The sequence below is a fragment of the Canis lupus genome, chromosome 14, assembly GCF_003254725.2.
Source record: "Canis lupus dingo isolate Sandy chromosome 14, ASM325472v2, whole genome shotgun sequence".
In the NCBI taxonomy this organism is placed as follows: domain Eukaryota; kingdom Metazoa; phylum Chordata; class Mammalia; order Carnivora; family Canidae; genus Canis; species Canis lupus.
In genome coordinates, this window is record NC_064256.1 from 11,054,176 (window position 1) to 11,075,531 (window position 21,356).

Genomic DNA, 21,356 nt, shown 5'->3' on the forward strand with positions numbered 1-21,356 from the left:
TGAGGGTTAAAGGTCTTATGGTGCTACTATTACAGTGTTTACATTAGTATTCACTAAAATTGCAATTACTTTTTGATAAAGGTTAATTTCTGATATGAGCCACTAAAACAAAAGGATTCAGCTTTCCTCGAATTTGTCTAAAAAAAAATCATTTTCAGGGGTGCCTGGATGGCTCTGTTAGTTAAGTGTCAGACTCTTATGCATTAGCTCAGGTTCATTATCTTAGGGTTGTAGGATTGAGCTCTGTCCTCAGCGCAGAGTCTGCTTGGGATTCTCTCCCTTTTCCCCTCCCTCCTGCTCTGCCCCTCTCCCAGTCCCTCTCTCATGTTGTGTGCTCTCTCTCTAAAGTAAATAAATAAAAGATAAAATGTCTTCAGTTTTATAAAGCAAAAATGTAGAATTAATACAGTAATCAGAGTTTATATCTGATGGACAATATATCAAAATGTTCTCATATGCTCATTGACTAAAACACTCAGTTGGAAAATTAGTAATTGATATGCAAATATTTCATCCATTAAGGTGAGGTTTACTCAAAATGATATGATTTCTCTTTAAAATGACAGATTCTCATTGCAAAGACATGTTATTTTCACCCTGTTTGTATGGAGCAACAGTGACTCGCAGGGACTGATTAGTTTAAATCACAGATGTGTTTGCCTTAGGGAAGTACCAGTAGCCTAGTTTTGCCCATAAAGATGATAGCCAGAATTCACATAATTTCCAGTCCAAAGCCACAACTGTCCCAATTCTAGTATTTCATTAATTAAATCGGAACATAGTAAAGAGGAAAGGAAGATTGAGCCTGCAAACATTTAATGTCTGTATGCTTTTATCTAAGGCTAAAAATATAATTCTGTATATTAGTAGGGATTTGCTCTCACTAGGCTAACATAAGTTAGGCAACTCATTTGTATAGCACTTGAAAAATTCATTTGCATCAGTCATGAACACATGGATGCATAATGAGGGTGGGTATTTTTCAGGAAGAGAACACACATTTGATTTGACATTTTCTTGTTGAACTTGAGGCAGCCAGCTTCCCTGGCTTTCTTCCAACTTTTCATCCCACCAAACTTTCCCTCCTACTCATCAAATAATTACAGCATTCTTCATCATAAAACATAGGCAGATGGGTTCCTGTGTCATTATTTGTAATCCGATTGAAAAGATCTGTTTTTGCTTCTCCTGGCCCTAGTTGCATAGTTTTCTAAAATCAACATTCAGCTCCTTAAATTCACGATCTTTCTTCTGAAACTTACCAATAGCATTTTTTTTTGCAACTTTTTCATGTATTTTCTAGTCATGCATAATCTGTGAGTGAGAGTTATTCATATAGAATGTTGGAAACTTTTTTCTCAATTCAATAACAAGATCATACTTTTAAAATGCAAAGTACCAGATGAGTATTATCTGATAACAACTTTATTGAAGTCATCCACCCTTTCCGGTAAATGTAAATGCTTCATTATTTAAACATGCATTTAAGGACCATTATCATGGGTTCTATTTACTCATTATTATTTTTCCTGAATTATCTCATAATTGGATTATTTATCATTTTCTTGTAATAATTCCTTGAAGCAGCATCCAAAAAGCACTAAGTGCTTTGGAATTTCTTGGAATGATTGTCCTGAGTTTCCAGGTTACATTTTCCTTTCACTATTAGGATGCCCCAAATTCTCTGTTGAACAAAGGAGGGATATATGATATTATGTCTTTAACCTGCCCAATCAATATTTTGTACCCATATCCTTGAATTTTTTTAATCTATAAAAAACTATGTAAATCTAATGTGTACAAAAATAAAAAGAGCAAACCCTACTGATGACATATGAAATATGGAAAAGTATAGTAAGAATAAACATCAGTTTACATACTGAGGTCTGAAACAACATTTTACAGAAAGACATTTTTCCATTCTACAAATTCATATCCTAGAGAAAGTGAGGCTGTTTTCAAAACTCATGGCAGTTCATTAGTCATAGTTAAGTCTTTGCGTAAGGAGTATGAGCCTCTGAATTTTTAGCTTTATTAAAGTGAAATTTCATATCCTATATTTACTAGACACACCAACCTGATGCAGTCACAAATTATAGAAATATCTCAGCAGGGGAAGGGGGGGAGGGGTGACAATTATATGAGAGAATGGGTTTCCCAGTTCTTTCACTGGTCTTCATCCTCAATCCATCATCTTCTTGTTTCTATCTTGCCAACCCATTCATCAACATACTTTAAAAAGAGTGCTTTATAGGAAATACAAACTTTCTGGAGACAGTCAACAGAAAGACTGAAATTACTCAGTATGTGATTTTTCACTAAAGGACAAATACCCATTCACGGTCTTTCAGTCAGATAAACAAAATGCTCGTTATTGTATCTGAAGCTGCCTGCTGCATACAGAGCACATTGCTCATTATCTGGAAAAGTTAATTCTGGAAAGGTAGAAAAATCTCTGCCTCGGGGAGTTTATGTTCTAAAAACAACTTGACACAAGCTATTTCTGATAGATAAGTGATAAAAAAAATGAGGCACAAATGTTATAAAGATGTCTACTCAACTGATAGATTCTTCTTTAAAAGGATTATTATCTGGCATCATGTAATAAAAAATTCATTGTAGTGGGGATTAGGAAATTGTACTCATTTGAGCTCTGGCTTGATTGAGTGTGACCTCGATTATGTTACTGAATATCTTTGGGCTTCAAATTTAGTGTCTGAAGAAAACAAAATTGATTGAACAATTCCTAATTCACATTATTCTGTATTAGTTTATATGAAGAAAATGTCTTTTTTTCCTTTAAGAAAAATGTCGTTTTTAATGACCAATGGTTTCAGTTTTCCCTGTTAATGCATTTAATGTCTCATTTTCTATCGTATCTTTTGATTTTCTGTCTGGTGCTTAATATCCTCATATATATCTTTATATATCTGTCTATCTCCAACACACATTATATGTGCATTTCTTTTTTTTTTTTAACGAAATAAACAACATTGATTTTTTTTTCACATGGCAAATCACTTTTGATGGATATCTAATTCCCATAGCCCCATAGCACTCTCTGAGGTATTAATATAATTATGCTCATTTTCCAGGTTAAAGACTTGGAGACACAGTGAGATTCAGTAGCTGACCCACAGTCACATTGACAGTAATTGGGGAACTGAGATCCAAGCCCAGACTGTCCAACTCTGGGGCCACTCCACTGTATCACCTCTCTCATTGCTGGCTTCATATTATTACTCTAGTTTTTCAAGCATTTCTTTTTCTAGGCAGATTGATTTCTTTGTTTCCAAGTAGAATCCTATGTGCTTGTTGCTGGTTAGGTCTTTCCATTTTGTCTACCATCTTGATTGATACAGAGTTTCAGGCAACCATTGTTATCCATGAGTTGATATCTGAGAAGAATCATTTGGTAATGGTTCCCAAATTTAAAGCCTTGACTGTTCTGAGCACCTGCACTGTGCCATAGATTCCTCAGCTAACATCTTATTTCCCCCAAATCTGTAATGCCCTAGTATTACTTTATAGGTAAATATAACACAAGTGTCTCTAAACAGGAAGAATTCTCTATTACTCCCACTCCCTCATCACTTGTACCCAGTCTTTACAGCCTGATATTTTTGCTTCCTCCATGTCTCTCAAACCCCATTCTTCTTATCCATTCTATAGTCATTGCCCTAAATCATTATCACTTCTTGTCTGGATTATCAGAATAGCTATCTTCTCTGCTTCTTATATCTCCTACCATGCCCTACTGCAGTTCGTCCAGCATAAATATGGCACAGTGATCTTCAAAAAAGATTAATCCTTCAGTTTTACCATATCATCTTCAGCAAAAAAGCAGAACTCTGTGTCACAACTTCTAGGACTTTTTTTTTTTCTTTTTGTTAAAGATTATTTATTTATTTATTTATTTATTTATTTATTTATTTATTTATTTCAGAGAGAAAGAGAACATGAGTTGGGGAGAGGGACAGAAGGAGAGGAAGAAGCAGATTACCCAATAAGCAGGGAGCCTCATTCGGGGTTCGATCCCGGGACCTTAGGATCATGACCTGAGCCGGATGCAGATGCTTAACGAACTGAGCTATCCAGGCACCCCACCCCCCCAAGGCTTTCTTGTCCTCCCTCTCTACCTCTCTCATCTCTTCTGATACTCTTAACCACAGATGAGATTCACACACTCTTCCCATATCTCCCAGCCCCTGTTCTGTGTTCCTCCACTAGAACTAATAAGACGGATCATGTTCCCTCATGATGGGAGCCCCAACACTTAAACAGTTTAATATAATATTTAAAAACGCAGACTTTGAAGTTATACAGACCTAGTTTGAGTTGCTCACCCACTACTACTAGCTTATTTGGGTGAATTTGGATAAGTAATGTGGTCTCCCTGAGTCTTACTTAGTCTCTTCATCTGTAAAATGGGCATAATAAAGAGCTTATCTCACAGAATTGTTAGGAGGTTAAATAAGATAATTCATGTAAAGCCCTTATTATGATGCCTGAATATAGCGATTGCTTAATGAATGTTACTACAACTAATGCAATGCATAAAATCAAAAGAATTAAATAATGAAATTTTTAATTGAATACAAATGAATGAATAAATAAACAGAGTATATGGACTTAAATCTATGGAGGAGAGATAAATCCTCTGGTTCAATGATGGAGAGGTTCAGGATGAGGTCACATAAATAAGCATTTCAGATTTGGCCATTTTCTGCCTTAAAATTTGTTTCATTATTTTAATACAAGAAAAAAAAAGAAAAGCTTGTTGTTAGTCAGGCTTTCATTTTATATTTTCACTGCCATATTCTTCTTGTCACTTGAGAGGTATTTTTTTACTACTTCCAAAATTGTGGTCTTTGTACATCTTTAATGAATCAGAATCAGCACAATGTACTTTCTATTGAGAGAGCCATCTGAGGTTCCTGGCCTAGAGGGGCACGGATGAAGGAAAGCTGGTGTCAGCACATTTAGGGCACATCAGAAAACAATTGAGCAGTGTGCAGAGTCTGTGCAATTACTTGCTCTCATTAGATATTTCTTAAATGTTTGCATGTTTGCCAGTGGCAAAGATGGCAAACTTCAAGTAATTGATTGGGAACAAAATTTTTATTGTCTCCCACAGTTCTATAAAAACTGGTATTTAATGTGTTATTCCTTTTTTCCTGAATGGCTTTCCACTGAAAACCCTTGGCCAAGAGTCAATGTCCATAGTCAGTATCTGGAGCCCTTAGCAGATAGAATGACAGGGATTAACAGGCATTTCTGTAGATGGTAAAGTGTAAACAGCAAGATAATAGTAGCTAACATATTCAAACTCTTTCTAATTTACCCTGTGATTCTCATAGATGATCTCACTTGGGCTGTTTTCTCATATATGATCTCCTATGGGGAGGGGAAGTATTTTTATTAACTTTCCCTTATATGTGAGAAAAACTTAGGGTAATAGAGTGTCTGTTAGTTGCTCAAATTCACTTGTTGGTAAATGGTATTGTTAGGGTCAGTTATAATGAATCACATACCTTTCCCCACTCACCTCCAAATCATTTCAGAGACTGATTTTATAATGGATCTATAAATTGAAGAGGCAAGAAATATTTACTACCATTGGGAGAACAGAAACATAGCAAATGTGCTTCACTATAGGCAATTTAAGACATTTAGGGAAGTATGTACTGTGAAGTATGGGATTTATCTAAATAGTTAATACTTGGAGAAGGTGGGAGGCAAGAAAACCAGGTAGAAAAAAATAACTACAATAAAAAGTTTCTCTTTCTCTTGCTTCATCCACCATTTTAACCAGCCACAACCACAGCATTAATTGACTTACTAGTGAGATTTTGAACTTGACCTAGGATCTGTTTTACACATTCTGACGTTAGTTCCCATCCAGAGAAGAGTCTCCCAGAGCAAACAACCTTAACTTCAAAATCGTGTATGTGATGACTAATGCCTTAAAATACTTACCATTACTCTTAGCTTTTTAACATATGGCTTCTACCATTATTTTAAAAATTTTATTGGGGCAATCTCAAAGTCTCTCTTATATTTGGGCGTCATTGATTTCTGAAGTCTTGGCATGGGTTGTTGTGGTTCTCTGAATTCCTTTTTTTTTTTTTTATTTATGATAGTCACAGAGAGAGAGAGAGAGAGAGGCGCAGAAACACAGGCAGAGGGAGAAGCAGGCTCCATGCACCGGGAGCCCAATGTGGGATTCGATCCCGGGTCTCCAGGATCGCGCCCTGGGCCAAAGGCAGGCGCCAAACCGCTGCGCCACCCAGGGATCCCCTCTCTGAATTCTTCACATCATCTTTTTCACTTCAGTAATGTAGTCATAAATACTTTTGAGCACCTACAAAGCAGTAGAGGCACAAAGACTAATGCATAATGTTCCCTGACCTTACCTTTGGTTGAAAGAAATATCAGTGTTGTTTCTAAAATAGAGAGATAAGCATATTAATAGTTCTGTCAATCCAGATTGTTGCTGACTTCTTCTAAGGAAACTTGAGTGTCCCCATCCACTAGAAACAGGGATTTCCTCTGGTGAGCAAGGTCACAGCCAATGTTGAAAAGCCTTAGTACTCCTTATGCCTACACTCCACCTACCAATGTACTGCAGAAATCATTTCACTTGGAAACCCTGTGGTATATTTGATCCACTAGGATTTGTACTATTAGTGTCTCTAGTCACTATCGAGTATATAAATCCCTGTAGTCATCTGCTATTTTCTGCATTCTCACCTTTAGAACATTTTAGGCTCCCTGCCTCTGATCCATCCTTAAGTTATTCCTCTTAGCATTGTCTCCCAGACCTGATCTCTATATTCTAGTCTGAAACTCTCTGATCATAGTTACAAAGTTTTCCCATCTTCTTCCAGCTGATGGCCTTCATTGAAACTGAGATTTTGCTTGTGAAAATTCTTCTCTCATTTAAGTGGGAAAATCTATGATCAGGAGGGAGGTGTTCACAAAAGTTTGTGTGGATATGTGGCTTACCTACAAGAATTCTCAAAAATAGTTGTTTGTTTTGGTGTTGCTTTTAGAAGCCATGAGGTCAGAATTCCCCAGATGTATTCCCACGATCTTGAAATCTCTCAGGTACTCTGATACCTGATCTTGTCCTGATCTTCAAGTATCAGAGTACCTGAGAAGATAAAAGTATAAGAATAAACCAATTAGTCAGGTCTGAGCTGTTTTATGCAATCAAGTTTTGTTTCTCTGACCAAGGATATGTTGCCTATCCTGCCTTGTAGTCAATCTCCTCAACTAAAAAATATATATATTTCAAATAGCTTTTTCTCCTACTACAATGTATTTTTTCTTTTGTCTATGAACTTTTCTATATTTTCTTATAGTTTTTTTTCCTTTGTAATCTATTTTCCACTTCTACCTCTTAAAGTAGAGTTTGATATGTTTGCTCTCTGCTGGGTAAAATGCTACCAGAAATTCTGTATAATTGAGTAATGGTTGCAAAAAAAGTCAAACTACACACACATTCAAGAAATAAGGGCATGGTATAATATATCTAATAATAATACTGTTCTAAGCCTAATTCATATTCTTTGGATGACTCAGAAGGCAATTCAAGACCACACAGACACCTCAGGAGACGTTTATTGTAATAAACATGTGGAAGTTTTAGTTAACAGAATTTTCAGATGCTCTGAGAAATTTGCTTTAAGTTTAAATGTAAAAAAAAGACATGTTAATGTAAAATGTTTTATAAATAGAATTATATGTGCTATTCCTGAGAAAATGATAGAAGCTAGTCTGAAGGTCACTTTCTTGAATTCCAGAAACTTCTTGCAAAGAGTAAATCACTAATTTATTTTCTAGATTTCATTATGGTTCTTTCAAAACCATATTCATATTTTTGCCTATGCCAGTAATATTTTCTAATTCTACCTCCTCCGTGCCAATAAGATACAAAACTGAAGTAAGAAGGACAATAGGCATTGAAATCACAAACCTGGGAATGAAATCCTCTTCCTAGCTTTGTGACCAAGGACAACTTAAAAACAATTTTTTAATATTTTATTTAAATTCAATTTGCCAACGTGTAATATAACACCCAGTGCTCATCCAATCAAGTGCTCTCCTTATTGCTTATCACCCAGTCATCCCATTCCCTTAAAAACAATTTTTTAAAACATTTCTTATTTTTAGTTTCCTAATTTGTAACATGGAGATAATTTTTAACACATTAAATTCTTATGAGAAGTAAGTGAGACAATTTGGGTAAAGCATTTAGAACCAACAGTTCTATGCTCAGCAAATGCTTTCTATTATCATCTATTAACTTTTCTTTTTTAATATTTATTTATTTATATACTCATGAGAGACACACAGAGAGAGAGGCAGAGACACAAGCAGGGGGAGAAACAAGCTCCATGCAGGGAGCCAGATGTGGGACTTGATCCCCCCGTCTCCAGGATCACGCCCTGGGCTGAAGGTGGCGCTAAACCGCTCAGCCACCTGGGCTGCCCAACTTTTTCTTTTTCTTTAAAATTAGTAGTTCATAGGTGAGGTCCTATTACCTTAAGCTTTAGTGAACACATCTTTGCTAACTTGAAATGGACCATATCATCTTCTATTGGCTGTTTTTCCATATGGAAAGGGCCTAATCCCCTTAATCTGTGCTTATCACTGATGTCATTGTGCCCATGGCATCTAGCAACCAAGACAGGATGAAATATTGTGGAGGGAGGGGGAGAATTTGGTTTTGTTCTAGCCTCTCAATCTGCAAGTTTGCTCTCATAGTGAAGTGAAATCAGCTTTTCTAGATCTTCCTTTCAATTGTCCTATTCCTATTCTTGGGCTGCATGGAATGTATAATCAATCTCCTCACTGGACAAATCTGATTTAAAATAGCCATTGTATTTCACATACAGCTTCTCTTTTCCATTTCAACATGCTCAGTTCCCACAAGCTTTCCTGATGTTTTCCTAAACATTTATCATCCTGGTCACTATCCTTTGTTCATAGTATCTTAAAGTGTTTTTGGAGCAGAACGTACTATTCTAGATATTGAAAAGAATTATGAGATTTGCCTTTTTGTGGACACTATGTTTCCCATTAATGCAGCATAAGATTGTATTCATTTTGGAAAAGGGTTGCTATTCTTTTGGCTACTGGGCTTGAATCTACAATAGTTGAGTTTGTTTGTTTTTTATTGAAACAACTTGCTGTTTCAGCAAGTTCTGTTACAACAAATTCTGGTTTCCTTATCATACAAATGGGCTAGTGTGTCTTGAATCTAATGCTAGTACTTCATTTTTTTATCTGTCAAATTTTGTATTATTAGTTTCATCTCATTGCTCTAGTATATTGAAAACTGTAAATTATTCTTGTATTATATATTAGTATTTGATTCTGGCATTATGGCAACTGAAAATTTGATAAGTATACCTTAATATACAATATATAATGATGACAACCTTATTGATAAAGAAGTAGATTGAGACAAAGCCTAATACACAAGTGGTTAATATGCTGGACACCTCTATTCAGGCTGTAAATTAACTCATAATCAATATACTTTAGTCACTAACATTATTTTATCTCCGTCATCATTGATAATTACTCTAATTGGCTGATTTATTGAATGAATCTGCTGATTCCTTCATCATTCTGTGAAGAACAGTAGTTCCCCCTTATCTGTGGTTTCACTTTCTAGGGTTTCAGTTACCCTCAGTCAACTGTGGTCAGGAAGCAGATAATCCTCCTTCTAACATATGGTCAGAAGGTCAACAGTAGCCTAACACTTCATCTCAATGTCTATATCATTCACCTCAATTCATCTCATCACATAGGCATTTTATCATCTCATACCATCACAAGAAGAATAAGGGTGAGTACCTCACAATAAGGTATTTCAAAAGAGATGAGAGACCATCTCATAAGTTTTATTACATAAGTTTTATTACAGTTTATTTTTATGGTTATTCTATTTTATTAGTAGTTATTGTTATTAATCTCTTACATGCCTGGTTTATAAATTAAGTTTTATCATCAGTATATACTACACCAAAAAATAGTATTTAGGGTTTGGTACTATCTGTGGTTTCAGGCATCCCTGGAAGATCTCGGAATGTATCCCCCCCACACACACAGATAAGGGGGGACTACTATAAATCATTAGGACTGGAATGCCAGACTCACTTACAGCCTGTATGTATTCTCTATTTCCACGTCTCTCCTTAGTGTAAAAGTTTTGTTCTGTGTGTGTGTGTTCTATGTGTGTGTACACAGTCTCCTATAAGATTGAGATAATGTGATATAAAGTAATTTATCTTATTCTAGTTTTTTTTAGCATTTTCCAAAGTCATGAAATAATGTAGGAGAATATGAACTTTAATGGCTGCATGATTTTCCATAAAATAGATTCAGCAAAATTTATGTAATAAATTCCTAGATTAAGTATATATCCAAATTTTGGCTATTACGACTAATCTCATGACAAAAATAATCATAGCCAAACAATTCTCAACACTTCTAGTAATTTCTTCTGGATGAATGCCTAGAAGAGATTAATTAAACAGTCATAAATTTACATATACATACAGCTATATCCATATTTATAGTTCTTTTAACAAAAGGTATATTTTTAATTTTAGAAAATATATAAAATACAAAGAAAGATTGAAAAGTTAAAAAAATTATTGCCAACAACTTAGAAAGAAGTTATCAATTTATTATGTGTGCATATAGTTCACATATTTTTATATACTTATTTGAAATATAAAAAGGGAGTTTTACTGTAAATGCTATCTTTTAGAATTTTTTGGAATTAAAAATAGATCATAATCACTATTCCATATCATTTATTAGTTTTCTGCAATATAATTTTAATATCAATACAGGATTCCTTTGCATGGATTTAATCTTAAAAAAGAAATTTCTTGTTGTTGGTTAGTTTGTCACTTCTGTGTTCTTTGGTATGTAGACTGTGATGAATACCCTTGATAATAATCTTACATACATTCTCAGTGATCTTCTTAGGATAAAATCTTAAAGGTAGAATTGCTTGTCAAAAAAGTATACACAATTCTAAAGCTTTTTATGGAGATTATTCATTTGTTCCTTAGAAAATGTACACAAATCTTCCCTCCTAGCAGCATAAAATCACATTTTCCTAGATTCTTACCAACAGCACTTAGACATTTTGGCGTTGTTTTAAGTGAAAGTTATGCTCTATTATGATTCATAATTGAAATTTATTTCTTTGATTTCTAGTGAAGTTTTATGTTTGCGGGTGTGTGTGTGGAAAAGAGAATGAGAGAAAATTTGTGTGAATTTCCTCTTCAGTTTCATTGTTTTCTATAGATTTGTCTGTTTTGTATTGATTTTAAAAATATATTTGCCATTTACCTTTGAATAACAAACATTTTCAACTTGTCTTTTGAAATATTGTTTCTTTTTTTTAAGTTTTTTTTTTTTTTAATTTTTACTTATTTATGATAGTCACACAGAGAGAGAGAGAGGCAGAGACATAGGCAGAGGGAGAAGCAGGCTCCATGCACCGGGAGCCTGACGTGGGATTCGATCTTGGATCTCCAGGATCGCGCCCTGGGCCAAAGGCAGGCGCTAAACCGCTGCGCCACCCCGGGATCCCTGTTTCTTTTTCTTTTTTTTTTTTTTTAAAGGCTATTGTGGACATTGCTGCTATAAACATTGGGGTGCAGGTGTCCCTTTGAATCAATATTTCTGTATCCTTGGATAAATACCTAGAAGTAGGATTGCTGGGTCATAAGGTAGCTCTATTTTTAACTTCTTGAGGAACCTCCACACTGTTCTCCAGAGTGGCTGTACCAGTTTGCATTCCCACCAACAGTGTAAGAGGGTTCCCCTTTCTCTACATCCTGGTCAACATCTGTTGTTTCCTGAGTTGTTCATTTTTGCCATTCTGACCTATGTGAGGTGGTATCTCATTGTGCTTTTGATTTGTATTTCCCTTATGCCAAGTGATGTTGAACATTTTTTCATGTGTCTGTTAGCCATCTGTATTTCTTTTTTGGAGAAATGCCTGTTTATGTCTTATGCCTATTTCCTGACTGATTTTTTGGGGGGGGGGGTGAGTTCGATAAGTTCTTTATAGATTTTAGAAACTAGCCCTTTATCTGATAGTCATTTGCCAATATCCTCTCCCATGCCACAAGTTGCCTTTTTAGTTTTGTTGATTGTTTTTTTTAATTAAGATTTTATTATTTATTTATTTGTTTGTTTGTTTATTTATTTATTTATGAGAGACACAGAGAGAGGTGGAGACATAGGCACAGGGTGAAGTAGGCTCCCTGTGGGGAGCCCGGTGTGGGACTTGATCTCAGGACCCCCTGGATCACACCCTAAGCCAAAGGTAGACACTCAACCACTGAACCACCCACACGTCCCAGCTTTGTTGATTGTTTTCTGTGCTGTGCAAAAGCTTTTTATCTTGATGAAGTCCCAATAATTCAGTTTTGTTTTTGTTTCCCTTGCCTCTGGAAGTGTGCTTAGCAAGAAGTTGCCCCAGCGGAGGTCAAAAAGGTTGCTGCCTGTGTTCTCCTCTAGGATTTTGATGGATTTCTGTCTGTCTCACACTTAGGTCTTTCATCCATTTTGAGTTTGTTCCCTATTCTCCAATATTGTTAAATATCCAGTCAACTATTGTTAGTGCTGTGATATTTTCTTAGCATTTCAGTATTTTCTCCTGGAATCTATTTCTGTGAAGTAAGAATCCTAGTTACTTTTTTCTTTCAAAATTATTGATCAGTCCTCTCAGCACTATTTAAAGAATTATTAATCTTCCTACTGATTTTAAGTAATACAAGCATAATTAGCTCAGATAGAGCTGGTTTTATTCCTTTTGCCAATTTACAATTGTTAATTGAAAATTTTGCTTATAGTTACATAAACACATATGTGGGTATGATTTACAGTGAGTCTATATGATTTGGTATTTGGATGCTTTGAGATTAAATTATATTTTTATCACATATGTTTTCTTTTAAGTAGAATCTTTGAATTCTGTTTTGAAATTACTTTCATAAGTTTTTTTTACTAAGTCCTAATACTAAATTGAAAGCATGCTTCAGTTTTGGTATCTTCTCATCTCAGTTATTTGGAATACAGTTTTAACATTTTTCTTTCCAAAAGAAACATGTAAGCAGTATTATTTTTGGAAATCTTTTATGTTGGTGAATGGCCGTCTTTTTATTTCATTCATTAAAGACAACCCAGATTGCTTTAAATTTTTTAAGCGTCAATTTTTTATTTCTTCTGAATCTACAGGATGATATTTGGTTTCCTTGTTCCTGCAGGAATTTTTCTTAGGCCCCCATTATTTTACTTTTCTCTTTTTTCAACTGGTACAATTTTTTCCCCACAGTTCTTCAGCTCTGTGTTCTTTTTTCTTGAGGTGAAAGCTTGAATCCCTTCCTCAGATCCATGACTAGAGCCTGAGAAGAGATACATGGCAGTCCAAATTCCTCATGTCTGATAAACACCTATCTACTGATTTTAAACTTTCTTCTATCCTGTAATCTGGTTCTCTAAGACTGAACTAATAGATTACATTAAAACTGTATAATTCTTTTTTTTTAACTGTATAATTAAAAATCCACTTCCTCCAAAGCTCTTTTTAATTCTTCCCCTTCTTGAATGTTTTGCTTAGGAGTTCATTTAAAAACGTGTAATTTCAACTTTAAATTCTTCTTCAATATATGTCTTTGGAGAGAATATTTAAATTTCTTTATGCATTTTTTTAAAAAATCTAGTATCTGTTTAATGTTTAGATGTACAGCTTTAGTTTTATTTTGATTATAAAATAATTACCTGCACATTTTTTCTCTCCTTTTTTTCAGTCACAAAGTGCCTTCTATTTCCACTCCAAAGTGTATGTAGTTTTATGTGGTCCAGTGTAATTTCTCTATATTTGTGGTTCTCATACCTCCTACACTTGACTTCAAAGGTAGCTGAATATCCTTTGGGTCTTTATTGAAGAGCTGAATCAGGTAACGAATCTCTTGCCCTCTGACTCTTTACCCATAACTACGCCATGACATGATTTACCAGGGGAAATAGCACATATTATTTTATTTATTCTTTAATACTTCTGATTTTTGTCTGTTTTGCGTGAATTAGTGTGTGAAGTATGAATTAATTACTATGCTAGACAGTGGCTCTATAACTGAGATATTACTATGTCTAGCATAGATAGTTCGCAGTCTAATGGCTAACACAGATATGAAAGATATTCAGGTTAGGTTAGAGGGTTCTTTGAAGAAATTGATAAGCAGGAGAAAAAGATCTCTGACACCGACATTTTACTAGTCCCTAATGAAACATCCTAATGACCTTAAATTTTGCCCACTACACAAAAGTTCTAAATCTGGTTTTGGTACATTTTTGTTGTATGCATGTGGCCTTTTAGATTCACCAGTGTTGGAGGCTCTCAAGGCCCTTATTCCCCAAAAGAATTCACTTTGCAGCTTTTCTTGCCAGACTTTTCAGCATGTCTTATTGTTTACCCCAACTGATATCCTTTGTCTTAGGTGACAGTAGCTAGTTTATTTTCCTTTCGTTGTTTTTAAGGAATTCTCTTGCATAGTGGACTCTCTGCCTTGAGAGTTATAAGTAAAATAAAAGCAAGCCCTTTGTGCTAATCCCTCGGGGAGCTTCCAGGGTGGTCAAATGAGACAAATACAGTTTTTTGAGAACCAGGTCCTATCTGCTCCCTCCAGAACTAGAACTGATACCGGGAATGTGAGTTGCCAATCTACGGAGGGGAATGGCATAAGTCAAAACACCACAAAAGTCTACTGTGTTTCCGTCATTGTTTTCCTTTTTTTTTTTTTTAATTTATTTTTTATTGGTGTTCAATTTACTAACATACAGAATAACCCCTTTCACCTGGTTGCTGTAAACCTCTGAGAATATTCTAGAGTTCCAATTCCAATAAGGTTGATTCTGACCATTTTTGTCAGATTTTTCAGTATTTCTAGGGGAGGATGGGCCCCTAGAGTTCCCTAGTCTGCCATTTTCACTTTCAACTTACATTTTTTTACATGCAAATGCATGGTTGAGTGTTCTTGCATATCATCCATAAAATCTTCTTCATTCTTTTATATCAGTGTTCTATTGTATAGATCTACTATAGTTATTTAATGAATCTCCTATTGCTATAAATCTATCTTGTTATTAACATTTTGCTATTATCAGTGCGATATAATGAATAACCTTATACATAAATTATTTCATATCTCTGCATGCATATTTCTATAACAGATTCCAAATGCATTGGTATGCCAATGGGTATGAACATCTGTAATTTTGAAAACGTTGCCAAATTATGATGTATATGCTGTCACCAGTTTACAAATTTATTAACAATGGATGAGAATTCATGATTTAAGATAGGTTTTCCACTATAGTGCTTCATCAAATTTTTTCATCTTTTCCAATTTGATGAAGTAGTTTTTATTTACATTTTTCTAGTTATTAATGAGGTTCAGTATCTTTAAATAAATTTGAGAACCACTTTCATTTTATTACATGAATTCTCTGTTTATTCATTTATTACTTTTATGATCATTTTCTTATTGATTTGTGGGAACTTCTTATATTTGGGCAACACTCATAATATTTCTGTAAATATTGTTACCATTTGTCATTTTTATGGTTTAAATTCACCAATACAGAGTTAGCCTGTGAAACCCTAGTCCTGTACTCTGGACCCCAATAAAAGTAGAACCCCAAGCCCGCACTCTCTCCCAAACCCCTGTGATCTGTGTGGCTCCAACTGTGCCGTGTGGTTTCCAGGTTCTTGTAAGTAATAAACCTTGTCTCTTTCAAAGTTTTCTGAGGACATCTTGCAATCATAATAAGAACTGCAAGGGACACTCCAGCCACAACATTGGTTATTGATAGACTGAGACCTACACCACAGGAGGTTTGGATCCAGATTTAATTTTTCCAAATTAGGTTTCACTAGAACCTAGTAGACCCAACACCTCTTATTGGATAGCCCATTCCTTCCCCCTCCCCAACTCCACACACAGGTTTGAATTGCCAAATTTATAATGCATCTCATTCAGGTACATATTTGGATATATATATAAATTTTCTGGTAAGAGATTTTTCTTATCAGTTCTAAAAATTGAGATTCCCTCCTATCATTAGCAGAGTGTTTGTGGACCACCTTCTCTCCTGCCCGGCTTCAATTTTCTCTTTAATAATCTTTGATAACCTTCTTTCATAGCAGCCCCCCATAGGATGTAGATAACTGGTTCAGAAATGTTGAAGACTCACCTATAATTAGCTCTTGTTTTGTATGCCTATATTGGCCAATATGATAGAGACAGCTGCCAAATACGTCACATCACGAGACATTAACCAATTATATCAACGCATACATTCTCTCGGATAGAACATGCTCCACCATATATATATGCTCTAAGTTTCATTTGGAGCTGTGAAGATAAGTCGCCCAATATGTGATGTTGTTCTGGGTAAGTAGTTAGTATCATATATCTATGAGAAACCTAAGTCTTGGAATACTTGTATTTCCCTATTCAGGGATTTAACCTTTGTAATTTATAGTTATCTCAGGAAAATTTTTGTCTGCAGAATGAAAGAAATATGGCTACCTTCTCTGTCACAAAAAAGGTGAGATTTCTTTCTTTTTTTTTTTTAAGATTTTATTTATTTATTCATGAGAAACACAGAGAGAGAGGCAGTGACATAGGCAGAGGGAGAAACAGGCTTCCCCTAATGTGGGACTTGACCCTGGGACAGCCAAAAGCAGATGCTCAACTGCTGAGTCACCCAGGTGCCCCAAAAAGGTGAGATTTCTGATGAACTTTAAGACTCATCCCTAACAAACATATTCTAATGATTTTTTATTATATTATCTGATAAGCTAGCTAAAAGTAATGTTTATAAGGGAACTGAATTTACTGAGCATTTCTTTCCATAACATGTACTTTTTCTTTGGTATATACATTTACATTTTATCATTTGGCAAATAATGACATAAAATTAAAATTTGATTTCTAGGTCAGTGTTCTCATATATATTTTTCTATGGCTCAAGATGTTTCAATATAACTACTCAAGAAAATGGTAGATTTTCCAAAATGTTAGTTCTATGCTTTTATTTGGCATATGATTCTGTTGTATTTAAGGAATTATAGTTGATAATGTGGCATTATGAAAACTAATGGAGAATAATTGAGAATTTGTGTGTTTGTAGTGTTGAAACATGAAACATATTAGGAGTTTTTTTTTTTAAGTTCTCACATATTTATTACTGAACCAACTTACTGGAGCAGAAACATAGTAACAGAGAAAACATTTCTCTGATAAAACATTTCTATTGTTCAGGTAGTAGTGATGCTTACAGAGTGATAAGATACAAGCACATTACCATTATGGAGCATAGATATCATGCTATCTCATGCGTGATCCCTTATAGCCACAGCTGGGTTCCTCTCCAGTGCCTCTTCTGGGAGTTGCATCTGATTTTATTACCAGTTTTCATTCATCTGAATCCACTGGGGGATCGGATGATGCTACTTTTGTTTCTTGGCCAGGAATCCCTTGATCCTGAAAGTCTTAGGAAAAGACATGGTGAGAAATAGGCCACCACACACACCATGATGGCAGAGAAAAGGAGGTATTAGAGTATTTTTTAAATGATAAAAAAGAGATAAAAGGCAAGAATAAGTATGATTATGAATTGATAAGTAAACTTGAAGATCTGTGATATAAGATTATGGGTTTTAGTACATACTTTTATTACTTATGTTGTGATCAGGCCTCCAAAAAAACACATTTTTTCTCTCATATGAATCTTCAGTGACAGTGGACATGCTAACTATATTGCCTTGTGACTCTTAAATCAAGATGAAAAAATTTTAGTACTTTCATATTAGAGACAGAAGAAAGCAGTTATAAGGAAATGAAAATTGATAAGACTTCTAATAATTTGAGAAACATCATTGTCTATCAAAGTGAATAAGATTAACATGAATGCAAATTCTAAGAAACATTTTTGTTTTTTATTTGCTAAATACATATATTCCAACTTTAATGCTAAACATACCATACATACTTATCTTTGAAAGATAAATACCCAAAAATATTTTTAAAATAAACTCTAAGTACTATAAGATCAAGTATTAAAGTTATATAAATTATGGGTTGTGCACACTCTGCATGCTTCAACTATATCTTTTAATTTTGAGATATGATTTTTTTAAATTCACAAAATTTCAGTGGGTTCCTTAGAGGTATTTATTAATTACTCAAGATTTTTAGAAATGGAGTTAATTTCATATTATTAATGTAAAAGTCTTCTTTCTTAGATACAAAAATCTTTCAGTTAGTGCCAAAACCCACATAATTGTTTTGACATTTAATTTACTCTACAGTTTTTTGATGATTATTTGTTGAGATCGCTCAGCTTTAGTGTACCCTTCTCTCTTCAAATATAATTCAACCTATTTTTAACCCCACTGAAGAGATTTTCTTAGGCCAATAGAAACATTTTTAAATCAAGCTGGGGATACATAGAAAAGGAAATATGTATTTGTTCTACCAAATCATTAATTGCAGAGTACTTGAGTTAAAACCAGCACCTAAGCCAACCAGGCTAGCTAGCATGTAGTTTCTGAAGATGGAAAAGACCTCAAGAAACTGACTTGTATTTCCTATTTAATCCAATTGACAGAGATTGGAGTTGATGAAACCTAACTACTCTAAATTTGGGATTTCATACCTCTCCACAAGTCAATGGCTTAAGAAAAAAATGTATGTATTATGTCACAAATCTATAGGTTAGCTGAGAGGATTTTTCTGGTCTTAACTAGTGACTAACTTTCCCACATGTTTGAAGTGGACTGGATTTGGGGTGACCTTGAGTGGCTTTGACTGGGATACCTCATCTCTTTTACGTGTGTCTCATCTTTTAGCAAACTAGCCTCTTAGCAAGTTCTTCTCATGGATGGCAGAGAGCAAGAGAATAAACCCAATGGGACAACTTATTTTCAAGCCTGTTTGAGCAAGTCCCTTGCCTGACCTCAGACAAAAGGACCCTACAAGGCTATTTGACAAAGGGCATAGACAGGAAAGGGTGAAGAATTTGAGCCATTTTGTAATTTACAACTGTGATTGTTTTAGGATCATAGTCACTGCTATAGCAGAATATGTGTATGTGTATGCTCTGTTGCTTTCAGAGAGCAGAGATACTTCAAAAGTGTTAAAACATCACAGGGGAGTACAGAGTTAAAGCTGTACTACCTTATGGCACCATGTCCCATAAACATTGCACTCAAATATTCAAAGCTCATATTGTTGACTAATAATAGGAAAGATGCCATTTGGGAACATTATTCTGATACTTAGGTCTGCTGAAACTTTAACAACAATGCAATTCATATTTTCCTAGATTTATCTCTTAGGGGAAATAAAGAAAACACAATTAAATGTTGAATTATTGCTCTCAAGCAACCCATTTGTGAAGGATAATGATCTCACCTAGAAGATAAAAGTTTTCATGTGATTAGGTTCTTCAGTCTATGAAGCATTATCAAACACCTGAGAATAATATGTAAAAGACCTTCCTTCACTTCCTTGGTCTAATTAAGAGGAATGTTGTCTCTTAGGAGTCTTCATGTACAAATCTTCCACAAGTGCTTCAACTCTGGTGTTTTCAGTTACAAGTTGTGACTCACAGCTGCTGGGTTTTGTTCCAAATCATGCAGTTTATTTTCAAGATGTAGTAGTTGTTTTTTTGTTTTTTTTGTTTTTTGTTTTTTGTTTTTTTTTTTGGTTAGGCTCCATTTGCAAGTAAACACTTTCATTATTCAGCTCATAAATTATGCAACACAATTGCAAACATTTTTTAATATTTCTATTTTCTTCTATCCCATGAAAAGTCTAATTGTTACAAGTTTCATTTATGATTCGCCATCATGTGGGTTTTCACAAGCTTCTCCCAATTTTATAGTCTTGTGATTAAATACTCTATGTTTCTATGAAATTTAGAATGAAAAATTTAGAATAAAATTCTGAATTTTCTTCAATTCAATCTAGTAACCTCACTATAAATAAAAATACTGTGAGATATCTAATTAATAGTAATGATAGTTAAGATTTATTGGGCACTTATCATGACTTGGGTGTATATCTATATAAATCTGTCTATTTCTATATACAATGTAATTTTTGCAATAATTCTAAATGAGGGTATTATATTTGTCAGGAAATTGAAGCTTGGAGCAACCAGATTTCCTAGAGATCAGCTCTTGTAGGTGAAGCAGAAGACTGTGCTTACTTTGTGATTATGCTTATTTTGGGAACCCCTTTCTGCATTGTAATCAGGAAGTTGCTTCCAGGTAAAAAACCAGGAGGATTGTAGAACTCCTTGCCACCCTTTTTTCCCATTATCACAGTCTTGTGCTACCTCTTGTCCAGTGTCTGAAAACTACTGTTTTATATATTCTTTTCAGTTTTCTATTTGTTTATCACAAGAAAAGAAGTCTCGCACCAGTTACTTGGGCATGATAGAAGCAGAATTCCTCTGGAATGTTGTTATTGCTGCCCTGCTATTCCAAGAAGGAGGAAGATGTAAAGGAACTTGAATGGGCCCACCCACAGTATCTGCCATGCCTTTCCACTCTGATTTTGAAAACCATCTGTCAGATCACCATTACCTAAACATCCCACAGCCTTTCGGACAGTCTCGCCAGCATTCCAGGCTTACAGAATCCTAGTCTGATTTTATACATAGGATGACTTGGAGGCAGTTATTCTTTATCTGCCTGTTAAATACCTCCATACCACTGCAATTTAGAACTTTGCTTTCTTCTTTCTCTTTAGTTGTGAATCTCAGGTCATCAAACTGTACCAGCAATTAGTCAAGATTCTGACTATCTTTTCTGAGATGTAGGCAGGTTTTCTTAATCTGTTAATGTAGACATCCCTTCATTTCAGGGATTTTTGTTGATGTTATGTGTTCAAATTCTTTTTCTGTTTAATTAAATTCTCTCTGAAGAGTCCCAGTTATCTTCATGTTAGTTCTTTTTTGCCTTGCCTCAATATCTATTATTTTCTTTCAAATTGCTTTGATTGCTTGGTCTTTTGTCTGTGGTCACTTAATTATCTCAAGTCATTCTTCTATGTTATCTCAATTTTAAAGCATATCTATTCTGTACTTTCTTACTTTTTTCTGTAATAGTATTATTTTGACCTTCAAATCAATGACCTTCATTTTGTTGACTCTGTCATTCTTTGTTTTTTATCTCATTCTGTTGTTTTATCATCTTGCATTTGAGTTTTTTAATATAATTAAATCCTTGTTCTTAC

The 21,356-nt window shown here is 34.6% G+C and overlaps 1 long non-coding RNA gene across 8 annotated transcripts in view; it reads left to right on the top strand.

Annotated features, from left to right (window-relative positions):
* Positions 1–21,356, top strand: part of LOC112675026 (uncharacterized) — a 331,068-nt gene that overhangs the window by 139,502 nt on the left and 170,210 nt on the right. For 4 of the 8 annotated variants that reach the window (XR_007401973.1, XR_007401972.1, XR_004804521.2 and 1 more), the window contains exon 7: positions 9,689–9,862. The exons of 2 other annotated variants lie outside the window; for them this stretch is intronic. This is a non-coding gene — a long non-coding RNA (uncharacterized LOC112675026). Of the gene's footprint in view, positions 1–9,688; positions 9,863–10,081; positions 10,098–13,853; positions 13,962–21,356 lie in introns of those variants that run through there. 2 more of the 8 variants (XR_004804523.2, XR_007401974.1) reach the window with 2 other exon arrangements.